A 15525-nucleotide genomic window follows, 5' to 3' on the forward strand; every position below is an offset into this window, starting at 1 on the left:
TCCAATTTTTTTTTCTAACTTCGATCTACAAGTATGAGTAGGCTTCAGTTTTGCATGATCTACCTGAAGGATGAATTTTTTTTTGAAAATACAAGAAACAACTGTTGGTTACTTGATTTTTATGTTAAAAACTGTTTACATCTCATTATTTAAAATTAAATGATTCACTATCAAAAATAAGTGTTGTATTTTTATAGTTTTCCTTTTCCATCTTGTTTACGCTTGTTGCATTAACCCGTCTGATAAAAGAGAATCACATGTAAGCATTGCAGAGGCAGTTTTAAGGTACGGTAATTGTTTTATGGCACTTGGAAGTGGCGCACATATAATATAAGTTGATGGTGTAGGATTAGTTGCTTGGTTAGGAAATGACCTTGCAGTTTACAAAATGGACACCTTTGTGCCTTGATTTCCTTATATGTAAATGGAGATAATATTTAGTAGATAGTGTGCATTAATTCAGGAAAGGTGTGTTTTTGTAGTCCTTTTAAAGAAAATTTAAATAGCTGATGAATGATTAAAAAATTTCTGTGAAAAATACAATGAAAAAATGTCGGAATTTTCCTTGTCATGTTAGAATGGCTGATTAACATTGATTTTTGCTTTGGAGAGAGACGCCTCTGAATTGAAAAATGTTTCTCATCTATCAGTGGTTTTAAATAATTGCAGACATAAAGGTTATTACAGTTAATACCTACATGTAGTTAAACATATAGATAAAATAGTTAATAGTAAATAAAAATTATGACTTGATAATAAGAATATTGAATTAAGTTAGTGAAGAATAATATAGTCAAAAAATATTAAGGCCTTTTTTGTTAAAAATTTGCAGGTGTTACAATCCAAAATGCTTAGTCGTGATCATTTATAAGGTATGCTATAGAGTTACTTTATTACTCATGTTTGTAAATATCCATATATTCAGAGACAGTGTATTAATATTGTACAAGACTATATTTAATTATACATTTTGCTTTATTTTAGGAATAACTTAAAATATCTTTCCAAGTACTTGATTTTCATTATCATAGTACATAGTACCTTGTGATTTCCTTATTGGACTACTATCAAAAGATTATATTATTAGCACTTTTACCAAAACAGTGCTTTTGGTTACTTTGTGAGAAAACTTCATATAGATAAGACTATTAAAGTGTGTTTAAAGTTAACTATTGTATGGTTTCTTTTTTGAGAGTGATTGTTTTATAATGTTTTCTTGAACTAAAATTTAGCTGTCACTGTCACTTGGGTAAATGCAGTAAAGTCATGGTTTTTTTAGTTATTTGAGGAGAGGAACTGACCTGCAGCTTATTGTCATAAATCCAAAGTTGTCAGTATAGTGTTTAACAAATAGCAGGGGTTCAATTTTCTTTGTTGAACAAATAAAATGAATGTGTAAAGAATATCCATTGAATTAATATACTCAGTGAAACATTTTTAAAGATTTATCAAACATTTTAATTAATGAAATGTATAACTTTATCTCAGGAGAAAAAAGAAAAATGAATTTGGAGGTTCTTTGAACTCCATTTACCTGTTCAGATCTAATTCCGTTACCTGTACACTTTTGAATTGGCACTAGATACTTAGCAGTCTTTGATTTATGAAATATTAACAATTTTCTTCTTATAGCTCACTTTATGAAGATGTATGTCAGCATATTTTTTGTTTTCCCTACACTAGATAGAAGTGTGTTTGATTCTTTGTGACTTAACTTTTCTAGTGAAATAGTAATACAAAGATATATGTAAATTAAATCCTGTGCTAAATGCCTGAGTACCTAGTTATTAAAAATAAATGACCCCTGAGGTGGAACTTTTTATAAAATTAAGAATCTTGTGTTTTTAGTTTATCACATTCAGCTTATAATTTTGTGAATTGGTAGTTCTAACTTACTACATGATTGATTATATTTTACAACTTGTAAAATGGTTTGGAACTTGGGTCTTATTTTCTCAGAAACGGTATGCTTAGTGGTTAGAGTCACAGACAGCCCACTACTTAAATAATAAAATACCTGAATTATAAGATTATGTTAATACTAAAAAAGCATAAAATTATGTTAATAATTAGCATAAGTATATTCAAATACCTATAATAATTTGTATGACAGTCTTTCTATGGGAAAAATAAGTTTCAGATCTACCTTGAAATGCTAGGATCTGTAACTCTCATGTTAGACATGACAACATTAGGAACTTGTTCTCTTTCACCCAGTGGACTTGAAGAGGAGGCTGTGTCTCAGTTCAATGAGTGGCATAGCCTTACATTATCTGGAACGAGAAGTTAGGGCATGACAGAAATTAGAAGGAAATGCAGTCTTCTGTGTGACTTTACTTCTCAAGATATTTGATTGTAAAATGAAAAGGTAGATGTCGATGACTTCTGAGGTGTGTTTTAGGTACAAATAAAATTCCAAGGCTTGATGTAACTTTGAAGCTTGATGTAATCCCACTTTTTTCCTGATAGTTCATTTTCCCTAATATTACAGCTTACGTATCTCTGTGAGGACATTTCTTTCTGGACCTACCTCTGAAAAAGAAAGTAGCCTTAATCCTTTCTCACATGCCTATTCTCAGAAGCAGTATTTTTTAGTCTCTTAAAGGTGTTATTTTTGTGATGGGTTTTACGTTTGTTTTAAGTTTTAAAATAAACTCTCAGCACTGTCAAAAAACAGGATTTTTCTTTTGGATTGTTTCCTTTGTTTCCTTATTTTGAGCTATTAGTAAAGCCAGGGTAGATTTTATTCATACTTTGGAGAATGATCATATCCAGTGAATCTCCATAGAATTTTTTAAAGGAAAAAATGGAATGAGGTGATGAAGTGGGAGTATGAAGATACAAAGATGGGTTATTGCCCCATGAAGTATGGGGCACCTTGTATTTGTAGCAGCCTTACCTGAGGTGCAGTGAAGCTTTGGTATGGATGTCATGGGACTGAAGGCAGATTGAGAAAGTGAATCTATGAACTCCTTGAGGACGGTTTTGTTGTTAGTGTTTGGTTGTTTTGTTTTGCTTCATTTTTGTGTTCCTAGTGCCTGTTTTTGGTTTAAGCTAAATGGAATGGATTTTGATTGTATGCAATTACTACAGCATAAAAGAGAAGTCATTCTTCCTAGGTGGAAAGATCAGGGTGCTGTGAGGGAAGAGGTAAAAAAAACAGCTATTTTTGTTATATGCACTGGAGTATTTAATAGGTTTTTTTATTAACTCCTTATTTGGAGATCAGTGATATTAAAAAATAATGTGTAACATGGTCCAAAAGGAAAAGAAGTAACATTGTTTGCTTGCTATATGTACAAGACACTGTATAGGTACTATCACATTTATTATTTCTCTTGTTTAGTTGCTACCATAGCCCTATGAGGATTTAATTGAAGAAAAAGGTTAACTGAATTGAACAGGTTGTTTGTTCTGCCTAGCAGAAGCCCAGATTCTCTCAGAACTGCTTTATCTCCCCTTTTACCGATAAGTTACTGTTGGAGTAGTTGTTTTAATAACTTGATAATAGCGATTCTGCCTGCCTGCTACCGTCCCCTCATTTGTAATTGGTTCATTTAGTGGATCCTCCTTGTTAAACCAATGATTCGTAGTTCACAATCAGCACATAATTATTGAGGGCCAAGTAGGTGCTAAAAAGGATAGGTCTCTATTCTCTTGGAGTTAACAGTATAGTAAAAAACAGGTGTTGAACAAAACATTTGTACTTAGAAATTTTGGTGAATGCTATAAAGGAAAAGAAGAGGGAACTGGATTTACATTGGGAGTTAGGGGAGGCTTCTTGGAGGCAAGATTAGTGGAAGTTACCTAGGTGGAAAAGGAAGAGAATGCAAAGAACAGATGAAACAGTTAAAGCTTAGTGTAAGAGGGATTGTGACTTGATAGGAGGTTGCGGAGGTAAACAGAAGCCAGACTATGCAGAGGGCCTACATGAGGCTTGGTTTAACAAAGTTAAGGATTTTAAGTCTCTTGGGGAAGGCCATGAAGAGTTTTAATCAGATTAATTACTGGATCAGATCTGTCTTTTATAAAGATCACTTTGGCTTGGAAGGTGCCAGAGAGACCAATCACAATTCTGTTCATTTCTGTGGTTTATTGGCCTGATTTTAGACACTTGCACTAAGCCAAGTCACTCAGAACTTTTCCTGGATCCTCCATGCCCAGAGGTTGAATAATTTGTTTTCTCTTCAATTGCTGAAGCTGTGAGATACAAAACTCTGGAACTGTTAATGGCCTTGTTTCTTGCCCTGTAAGCTAGATAAGCTGGGGCTTCTAGAACAAAGAGTGCAAAGAAGCAGATGCACAGAGTCCTGACTGTATTCGAGTTCCTTTGTCCATGGTCCTGAGATTGGGTTCCAGAGACATCCTAGTTATCTTTGTCATAAGTCCTCCTTTTTGCATAAACTGTTAGAATTGTATTTGTGGTACTTGTCAACCAGCAAACTGAGTCCTCTCATAGATCAAGTAATTTGCTCAAGGTCACATGGCTAATAGAAACGGAGATGGAATTTGAACACAGATATGTGTGATTTCAAAGTCCCATTTTTTCCCTACTCCCTTATGCTGCAAAGGTACCATTTCTTAAACTAAAGGTCCTAAAGGAATTCTAAGGAGGTGGATTTCAGGTGTGGTGACGTCTATTGGGTGATGATGACAGCAAAGTGTTTTTTTGTTTTTTTTTTGTTTTTTTTTTAATTTGGTGTGCTTGATAATAGTTAATCCAGCATCTAGCCATTCTTTATTCCTAACCCCTAGCCAGGTGTACTTCAATAAAGTTACATTGAGTAACTTATTTGAAAAGAAGAAAAGCTTATGGTATCAGGGCATGGATTAACTTGTTTGATTCATTTACCAGAAAATATCAAGTCTCTTATGTTTTCACCTTATGCTACAAAAGTAAGCTTGTTTTCTAGTCATTTTAATGGGGACATCTCTTGTCTTATTTTGCTGAATTTTCATAACATACATGTGCTAGAGGTTATGCCAGAGAATTGTGGAAAGGTTAAATGAAAAGGGAGGAACAGTGAAGCATTTTATATTATAGTCGAGGATGAAGACTAGCACTCATTTCTTAAAATTATTTTTATAGATTTAGAGGGTACAAGCTACATGGATATATTGCATAGGGGCAAAGCCTGGGCTTTTTAGTATAGTGTACATTGTACTCATTAAGTGATTTCTCATCCCTCACCCACCGTCTATCCTTCCACTCTTCAGAGTCTTCATTGTCTATTATTCCACTCTTTATGTCCATGTATACAAATTATTTAGCTCCCACTTATAAGTGAGAACATACGGTATTTGACTTTCTGTTTCTGAGTTAGTTCACTTTAGATAATGGTCTCTGGTTCCATCCATGTTGCTGCAAAAGAGATGATTTCATTCTTTTTAATGGCTGAGTAGTATTCCATTATTTGTATTTAAATTTTCTTTAATCATCCGTCGATGGACACTTAGGTTAATTCCATATCTTTGCTATTTTGAATGATAGCACTCATTTTTTTAAAACCAGAATAAAAGCCCTGTGTGGTACATCATAATACATGACTACAAATTTATCAATTTTGTTATTTTCAAAGAATCTTCATTTAGTTTCATTGATTTTTTTTCTCTTTATTTCCTGTTTTCAGTTTCATAGATTTCTGCCTTAATTATTCCATGGTGTATATGTGCCACAGTTTCTTAATCCAATCTATCATTGATGGACATTTGGGTTAGTTCCAAGTCTTTGCTATTGTGAATAGTGCCACAATAAATATACGTTTCCTTTTGTCTTTATAGTAGCATGGTTTGTAATCCTTTGGGTATATACCCAGTAATGGGATCGCTGGGTCAAATGGTAATTCTAGTTCTAGATCCTTGAGGAATCGCCACACTGTCTTCCACAGTGGTTGAACTAATTTACACTCCCACCAACCTGTAAAAGCGTTCCTATTTCTCTACATCCTCTCCAGCACCTGTTGTTTCCTGACTTTTTAATGATTGCCATTCTAACTGGTGTGAGATGGTATCTCATTGTGGTTTTGATTTGCATTTCTCTGATGGCCAGTGATGATGAGCATTTTTTCATGTGTCCATTGGCTGCAGAAATGTCTTCTTTTGAGAAGTGTCTGTTCATATCCTTTGCCCACTTTTTGATGGAGTTGTTTTTTTCTTGTAAATTTGTTTGAGTTATTTGTAGATTCTGGATATTAGCCCTTTGTCGGAAGGGTAGATTGCAAATATTTTCTCCCATGCTGTAGGTTACCTGTTCACTCTGGTGGTAGTTTCTTTTGCCGTGTAGAAGCTCTTTAGTTTAATTAGATCCCATTTGTCAATTTTGGCTTTTGTTGCCATTGCTTTTGATGTTTTAGTCATGAAGTCCTTGCCCATGCCTATGTCCTGAATGGTATTGCCTAGGTTTTCTTCTAGGGTTTTTATGGTTTTATAGATCCTTTCAGTTTTCTAATACAGACTTCATGATATTTTCAACTTAAAACAGGTTTATTGGGATGTATTCCCATCATAAACTGTGGACCATCTGTATATACACTTGGTGCCATAAATTCCAAGCACTGCTTTTCATGCATCCCACACATTTTGATAGATTGTATTTTCATTTTCACTTAATGCAAAGTATTAAGAAATTTCTCTTGAGACTTTGAACCATGTATTATTTAGAGGTGTGATGTTTAATCTCCAAATGTTTTGAGATTTTCCCATCTCTCTTTCTGAGATTGCTTTCTAGTTTAATTGCATTGTGATCTGAGAGCATATACTCTGTTAGTTCTGTTCTTTTAAATTTTTTCAGGTGTGTTTTATGGCCCAGAATATAGTCTGTCTCAGTGAATGACTTATATGAGCTTGAGAATAACGTGTATTCTGTTGTTGTTGGTTGAAGTACTATATAAATAGCAGTTAGATCCAGTTGATTGGTGGTGGTTAGTTCAACTGTATTGTTACTGATTTTTTGCCTTTCAGTTAATTACCGATAGAAGGATGTTGATATCTCCAGTTGTGATCATGAGTTCATGTTTCCCCTGGTAGTTTTATCAGTTTTTTGCTCCACATTTTGATGCTCTGTTAGGTGCATATACATTAAGAATTGTTAGGTCTTGGAGAATTTGCCCCTTTGTCAGAATGCAATGCCTTTCTTTATCCCTGTTAATTTCCCTTGCTCAGAAACCTACTTTGTCTCAAATTGATATAGCTACTTCAGATTTGTTTTGATTCATGTTAGCGTGGTATATCTTTGTCCATTTCTTTACTTTTAATCTATTTCTGTATTTAAAGTGGGTTTCCTATATACAATATATAGTTAGGTCTTTTTTTTTTAATCTACTCTGTCTCTTACCTTTTAATTGGTGTATTTAGACCATTCACATTTAAAGTGATTATTGATATAATTGTATTAAAATCTAATGTATTTGCAACTGTTTTTTATTCATTGCACTTGTTCTTTGTTTCATTAAAAAGAATAAGTTGGCTGGGCTGGTGGCTCACACCTGTAATCCCAACACTTTAGGAGGCTGAGTCAGGCCAGTCACTTGAGCCCAGGAGTTTGAGACCAGCCTGGGCAACATAGTGAAACCCTGTCTCTACAAAAAAATACAAAAATTAGCCAGGTGTGGTGGCATGCACCTGTAGTCCCAGCTACTTGGGAGGCTGAGGTAGGAGGATCACTTGAGCCTGGGAGGCGGAGTTTGCAGTGAGCCAAGATTGTGCACTATACTCCGGTCTGAGTGATGGAAGGAACCTCTGTTTCACCCCTCCACCCCCCAAAAATGTCCTCTCTTTTTCTGCTTTCTCTGACTTTAATTGAGCACTTTGTATGGTTTCCTTTTCTCTCCTCTCTTAGCATATCAATTATACGTCTTTCTTTTTAAAATGTTTTGTAAGTGGTTGTCCTAGTTTGCCTTTCTTTTTGTATGATTACTGAGGAGAAGTCCAATTTAATTTTTATCACTATCCCTCTATAGGTAAAGTGGTTTTGCTCTGTCTTTCAGAATTTTTCTTTGTCTTTGGTTTTCTGCAGTTTGAACATCACATGCCTACGTGTAGATTTTCTGGTATTTATCCTGCTTGATGCTCTCTGAGCTTCATGGATTTGCTGTTTGGTTTCTTAATTTTGGAAAAATTTTGAGCACCTGTATATGCTAGGCATTGTACTAAATATCTTATGTATGTGATTTAATCCTCACGACAACCCTGTGAAGAAGTATGATTCTTATTATCTGTGGTGGTAACTAAGTTTTAAATATAGACCACTACAGAATTTTTTTACAATAGTCACTAAAATTTAACTGCCTTGGGCTTACCCCTTAAGCTTCCTCTAGATGTAATGAAAAAATTGAATTATTTTGATTTACTTGTTAGGTCACAATACTGGAGGTGACTGTTGGGGACTGATTTCAGAGTTCAAGTCGTGTGCAGTGTATCAGATTTGCGTACCATCAAAGGAGTTGAATGAAAATGGCTATATTGTGTCCTTTTGATGAGATGCAACTATTTTACCAGCAATTTGCATACATTTGAAAGTTGACTGAACCAATTAATGGAGAATCCAGTACTTTGCTTTAATTTAAAGATGATCTCAATTCTTAAGTGATGGGTGCTGTTACTGGAAATAGAGAAGCCCAGACAATGAGTAGGTTTCCTTTTTGGGGAGAGTGGGGAATGATGGATAATGAATTTGATTTTGGGTATTTTGAATTTGAATCAGTGAGATGTCCCTGTGGAGCTATCTGGCAGACTGATAGCACAGGACTGTATATTGTCAGGACTGTTATGGTTGGTTGTATAAGTTTGTGTAAGTAATTTAGAACCCTTAATGGTTAAAGATCTGGCAATGATGGATGATGAGGAGAAAGTGTAGAAAGAACTAGGTATAACAAAACTGTTGACTCCTAACATTGAGTGGAAAGAAAAAGGAGAGACAGAAGAGAATGCTGAAGGTATGATCAAAGGATATAATGTGTTGCATTCTTAATATGACTGTTCTCTTGGGACAGGGGATAAGGCCTTGTGGTCTGGCCAGATCTCCGAAGAGGAATGCGAGATGCTAGTGAGTAGGAAGGGAAGCAAAGAAAAAGTGTGTTGATGGTTTTGAAAGCAGAGGAGAATGACGGTTGCAGGAACTTGGTAAGGACAAAGTTGTTTTATGATAATGAGGCAATGAATGGATAGGGTAGAATATTTATGTCAGAAAGAGACACTTCGGAGATGGAGATCTCAGAGGTAGAACTATTAAAAGAGTCTGTGCACAGACACTTGATGTGCTTAGTAGTAGAAGGAAAGGTGCTACTCCTCAGGACTGGAAGTACTGGCAGTGGAGCCCTCGAGAGATGGGGTTCAGTTTTTAAAGCCTTGCTCTTGTCTGTATACTTCTAACAGTTGCTCTAGGCTTGGCAAGTAGTAAAGCCACATCATTTGAAGTGAGAATCTTAGAGGAATGAAGTAGGTTATGTGTTACTACTGATTCCTGTATTTTAAAATGTATTCTTCTTGCTTGCAAAAACAAGTCTTTTTTATTGTGATAGAGGCAGTGCACAACTGCATGCCTTATATACAGTAGATGGTGTTAACATCATAAAAATCACCATTTTCACTATCACAGAAGGAAATGAAATAGAGCATGTCTTTCAGTGGATTTGTACATACAGAACTTAATTTCAGTCATTAGCATTCAAAAGAAAATGTAAATTTTTTGATAATGCTGTACTAAGTACAGAAAGATGACATTAATGACTTCTTATCAGTTAAACATGAATTTCAATATGTATTTCGTATAGTAGGGATGGATTTATGAGTTCCTCAACAATTTTAATTAAATTCACTCATTATTAATGGTTATGTGAGAGGTCATGTTAGGAACAGAAAGTGCAGTGAAAATAGTATTTATTTTACTATTCTAATGAAATCTTCTTTGAGGTATAAGAGATAATTGTTATAAAAGGGCTTTTGGAACAAGTCTATATTAATGTAAGATGCTACTGTTAAATTTTAAGACTAGGGAAATAGGACCGTAGACGAGATCATGATTTACATTTTTCATTAAATAATCAGTGTGGTATGTAAATGTTTCCAGTGTAATCAGTGACTAGAATAAACAAATATTTGTTTTGGTTATCATCAATTTAGCTTTATTATTTTGAATTTTAAGTGACTATACCAATAATATTGAACTTAAACTACAGAAAGATGGTGATGATTTATTGAAAATTAAGTCACTTATTTTTAATTATGTTGTTTCTATTTGAATTTGTTTTTCATTTGTAGCTGCCTCACCAAATATTAGTAGAATTATCTATAGTTGACCTTATTTGAGGGTTATGGTGAAACATGTAAGTTATAGATGTAGCTCATCTTAAGAAAACACAATATGAATGAGATTACTAATGGAGTGAGTTTGGATAAAAATAAGAGAAAAGGTACAAGGACTAAGTCCTGGAGTCCTCAAAGAATTAGAGGTACAGAAGATAAAGAAAAGGATGCACTAGCAAAGGAGACTGAGAAGGAGGTGGGAGAAAAGCCAAGAACTTGAGGTACCCTGGAAGTCAACTTAAGCAGGTGTTTAAAGGAGTGAAACGCATTCGAGTTGTATCAGATGCTGTTAATAGTTTGAGTGAGAAGAGGTCTGAGAATTAGCCGTTGGCTATAGCAGATAACTGACCGTGGTGAGATGGTTTGGCACAGTGCGGGGAATGAAAGCCTGAACAGGACAGATTTTAATGAGAATTGGAAGAGAGAAATCAGATAACTCATTCAAGAAATTTTGCCATAAAGGAGAACAGAAATTGGGAGAGGAGTGGCTGGAGGGAGAAGTGGGACCAAGAGAAGTTTTTGTTGTTGGTGGTGGTTGCTTTTTTTTTTTTTTTTTTTTTTTTAAGATGGGGGAAATTATAGCGTGTCTCTATGCCAGTGGAAGTGATTCAGAAGAGGGAAAAATGATGATACAGAAGAAAGGAAGGATAATTAATTCATATTGCTTAAATAGGATTTGGGAACTGGCCTAGAACTTTGCCACTGGGTGAAATGGTTTCTGTGGAGAAATTTTTGACTTTGACGTAGACAAATTACAAATGCCTAATAACGCAATTCATCTATTGTTTTATAGTTGTAGATTATCTTTATTGATGTGCACTGTACTCTTTTACATATTTTAAAGCTTATGTCTAATATTACTAAGTTTAAATCAGTTATTTTTTGTGACTAGGCCATAGCAAATAAGCATTTTATAGTATGTGATTATTGTCTTTAGTTGGAATAGTTAATGCTATTTGATTAAATGAATTTTTGAAAGCTTTACTGAAATACAGTTGACATGTAATAAACTGTACAATTGGATGAGTTTGGATTTATGCATACACTCTATCATGACATCAAAATAATGAACCCCCAAAAGTTTCCTAGTTATTTTTATAATCCCTGCATCCTACCTCTCCCTTCTGCATCTACAAACCCTCACCCCTTCCCTAAGCAATGACTAATCTACTTTCTGTCACTGTAGGTTAGTTTGCATTTTCTAAAACTTTATATGTATGGAATCATGTAGTCTGCATATAGTATGCAACACAGTCATGTGTTGCTTGATGACAAAGATACGTTCTGAGAAATTGTTAGGCAATTTTGTCATTGTGTGAACATCATAGACTGTACTTACACAATTCTAGATTGTATAGCCTGCTACACACCTAGGGTACATGGTAGAGCCTATTGCTCCTAAGCTACAAACCTGTACAGCGTGTTACTGTACTGAATAATGTAGGCAGTTGTAACACAATAGTATTTATGAAGATATTAAACATCTAAATATAGAAAAGGTACAGTAAATATGTGGTATTAATATAAGAGATTAAAAATGGTACACCTGTGTAAGGCACTTACTATGAATGGAGCTTACAGGACTGGAAGTTGCTCTGGGTGACTCTGAGTGAGTGGTGAATGAATGGGAAGGCCTAGGACATTACTGTATGTGACTGTAGTTGTTATAAACACTGTATACTTAGGTTACACTAAATTTATTATAAAAATTTCAGTAATAACCTTAACTTACTGTAACATTTTTGCTATATAAATGTTTAATTTTTTAACTTTGTGACTCTTGTAATGGCAGCTTAAAACACAGACTGTACAGCTGTGCAAAAGTATTTTCTTTCTTTATATTCTATAAGCCTTTTTTATTTTTAAAATTTTAAAAGCTTTTTTTGGTTAAAAACTAATACTGAAACACACACCTTATCCTAGGCCTACACAGGGTCAGAATAATTGATACTACTGTCTTCCACCTCCACATCTTGTCCCACTAGAAGGCCTTCAGAGGCAGTAACCGGCATGGAGCTGTCATCTCTTATGATAACAATGCCTTCTGGAATACCTCCTGAAAGAGCTACCTGAGGCTCTTTCTAACTTTGTAAAATAAAAAAATATGTAAGTAGAAGGAGTACAGTGTAAAATAATGATAAAAAGTATAGGATAGTAGATACATAAACCAGTAATGTAGTAGTTTATTCTCATTATCAAGTATTATGTAACTATACTTTTATGTAACTGGCAGCACAGTAGGGTTTTTTTTCAGTATCACCACAAATATGTGAGGTGGCTGCCTTACCTATGATGGCTAACATCGTATGATGGCTACAGTGTTACTAGGTGATAGGAATTTTTTTTTAGTTCCCTTAGAACGTTATGCGACTACCATCATATATGTAGTCCATCACTGACTGTAACTCATGACTGCAACTCCAGTTATTTTAAGATAGGGTAGCCATTTATCCTTGGAAGATTCTGCTTTAAGAAATACTTAAAAATTTTTTTCACACACAAAAAAAATGTTTTTGAGTTTTGTGTGCTATGTGCCAGGCTTTATGCTAATCATTGTATCTTATTTGATCTTCATAAACAGCCGGCCAAAGAAGGCAGGACTAGCTACAGAGGGACGGAGAAGTTAAGGTTCTTTGCACAGTTTGTAAATGGCAGAGCCAAGATTCAAACCCATCTGCTCTGTGGTCAGACTCTGTACTCCTAACTGCTATTTTGTCTACCTTTAACTGCTATTTTGTCTACTCTGCTAAATTTTACAGATTAAATACAACTAGCAATATTTTTGCTTGAGGACAGAGTAAATAAAAAATTGTCATCCGTTGCTACAGTATAAAATACCAATATTAGCTTATTATTTAAATGAATGTAACACTAAAACTGAAAGACCTTTCATTTCATGTTAACTTTCTGGTATCCCTGGTCATTTTTTGAGCCCTGCTTTCTATAAAATGAGTAAGCTAACTGTTCTCATTGTCTTCAGGATAGTCTTTGTAAAGACTATACTTTGGTGTGTAAATGTAATTTGGGGAATACCACTGATTTTTTAAAACATTTAAAATCTTTTCAGGGTAAAAGAGTTCAGAAATATTTTGGTCAAAATGAGAACTCAGATTAGGAGAATTATTGTAGGGCTTTTTTTTTTTTTTTTTTTTGGTAAACTCTCTTCTTAGTTTTCTTTCTCCCTGGTTTCCTGATCGAAGACACTGTTTCTTTTTCATAAGCATTCATCTGCTTTCCCATTTCCTTTATTCCCTAAACAATGTAGAATAAATGGCTTATCGTATTTTGGCTTGCTGTATCACCGATTTTTTCATGAATGATTCTCTTTTCCCATCTATATCCTTGACATCTTTAAAATTTAACTTTGCACTACTGCATTTTTACCCCTTCTCCTTTTACAAAAACTGTACCTATCTATTTGACTTTCATTGTGCTTAGCTTCTTTTATTCCTGGAATTCATGCATCTTGCCAGGAACATAAAGGGAGCTAGAAAGGTGCACGAGAACTAAGGCTTCTAGAACCTTGTACTCAGACTTTATCATGCATCTTGTTAAAAAGCAGGTTCTGATTCAGAAGATCAGTGATGGTACCAAAATACACAGTTCTTACAAGTTCCTAGGTGATGTTGATGCTGCTGATGCTGGTTTAAGGACCACCTTTTGCATTATCACTGGTATAGAAGATCCATGTCAGAAGGAAGTAGTTAGAAAAAGTATTGCTTTATATAACAATATATTATAAAAAAAGAAAAAGTATTGCTTTGAAGGGAATACATTCTTAAATGATCATGTGTATAAAAGAGATGAATTCAAAGGAGAGGCAAAAGGTCAGGTAGGTAGTTTGAGAAAAAATAGAAAGGCGACAGACATCTGAATAGAATACCTTCTTAGTTACTAATGTTGCTAGAACTCTCTTATGACATTTAAAAAATTGTGGTAAGATACACATGAATTAAAATTTACAATTTTAATCATTGGAAAGTGTATAATTCAGTGGCATTAAGTACATTCACATCTTCCAACTTCTTTTTTTAAGATACTTTTATTTTTAGACCAGTTTTAGGTTCATAGCAAAATTAAGCAGAAAGTACAGAGAGTTCCCATATATTCTCTGACCCCACATGTGTATAGCCTATCAACATTCCGTATCAGAATAGTACATTTATTACAACTGATGAACTTACATTGATAAATCACTCAAAGTTAATACTTTATACCAGGGTTCGCTCTTGGTGTTGTACATTTGATGGGTTTTGATATGAGAAATGTGTAATTTCACCTATCTGCCATTTTAGTATAATACAGAATAATTTCAGTGCCCTAAAAATCTGTACTCTGCCAATTCATCCTCTCTCCTTTCCTGCCCCTGGAAACCACTATGCCTTTTCTATCATGTCATGTAGTTGGAATCATGTAGCCTTTTCAAATTGGCTTCTTTTGACTTGGTAATATGCATTTAAGGTTCCTCCCACATGTTATTTTCATGGCTTGATATTTCTTTTGAGCGCTGAATAATACTCCATTGTTTGGGTGTACCACACTTTATTTTACTTACCTACTTGAGGACATATTGGTTGGTTCCAAGTTTCAGCAGTTATGAATAAAACTGCTAAAATGTCGACGCTGAGATTTTTGTATGGGCGTAAGTTTTCACCTCATTGGGTAAATACCAAAGAATGTTTTTGCTGGATTGTATGGTAAGAGTTTGTTTCATTTTATAAGAAACTGCCAAACTGTCTTCCAATTATGCATTCTCAAGAGCAGCGAATGAGAGTTCTTGCTCTGCATTCTCTCCATCATTTGGTATTGCCAGTATTTTAGATTTTGGCCATTCTAATAGGCATGTAGCAGTATCTCGTTTTAGTTTGCAATTTGCTACTGACACGTGATGCATGACGTTGAGCATCTTTTCAGATGCTTATTTGCAGTCATGCAATCAGTGTATCTCTTTTGGTGAAGTATCTATTGAGTTGAGAACTTTTTCCCAATTTTTAATCAAGATGTTCATTTTCTTGTTGAATTTTAAGAGTTCTTTGTATATTCTGAATAACAGTCTTTTATTAGTCTTTTGCAAATATTTTCTCCCAGTTTGTAGATTGTTTTCTCATTCTCTCAACATTGTCTTAACAGAGTAGAACTTTTTAATTTTAATAAAGTCCAACTTACCAATTATTTTTCATGGATTGTACCTTTGGTGTTGTATTTAAAATGTCATCTTCAAAC

General features: G+C 34.4%; 1 protein-coding gene across 8 annotated transcripts in view; it reads left to right on the top strand.

Annotated features, from left to right (window-relative positions):
- LOC116275380 (wiskott-Aldrich syndrome protein family member 1) overlaps positions 1-15525 on the top strand; it is a 73232-nt gene that overhangs the window by 1976 nt on the left and 55731 nt on the right. For 3 of the 8 annotated variants that reach the window (XM_031667516.1, XM_031667508.1, XM_031667511.1), the window contains exon 3: positions 833-872. The exons of the other annotated variants lie outside the window; for them this stretch is intronic. The gene's annotated coding sequence lies outside the window, so the exon portion shown is untranslated. The remainder of the gene's footprint in view (positions 1-832; positions 873-15525) is intronic. 8 annotated transcript variants of the gene reach the window in all.

This window comes from Papio anubis, chromosome 6 (assembly GCF_008728515.1).
Source record: "Papio anubis isolate 15944 chromosome 6, Panubis1.0, whole genome shotgun sequence".
Classification (NCBI taxonomy): domain Eukaryota; kingdom Metazoa; phylum Chordata; class Mammalia; order Primates; family Cercopithecidae; genus Papio; species Papio anubis.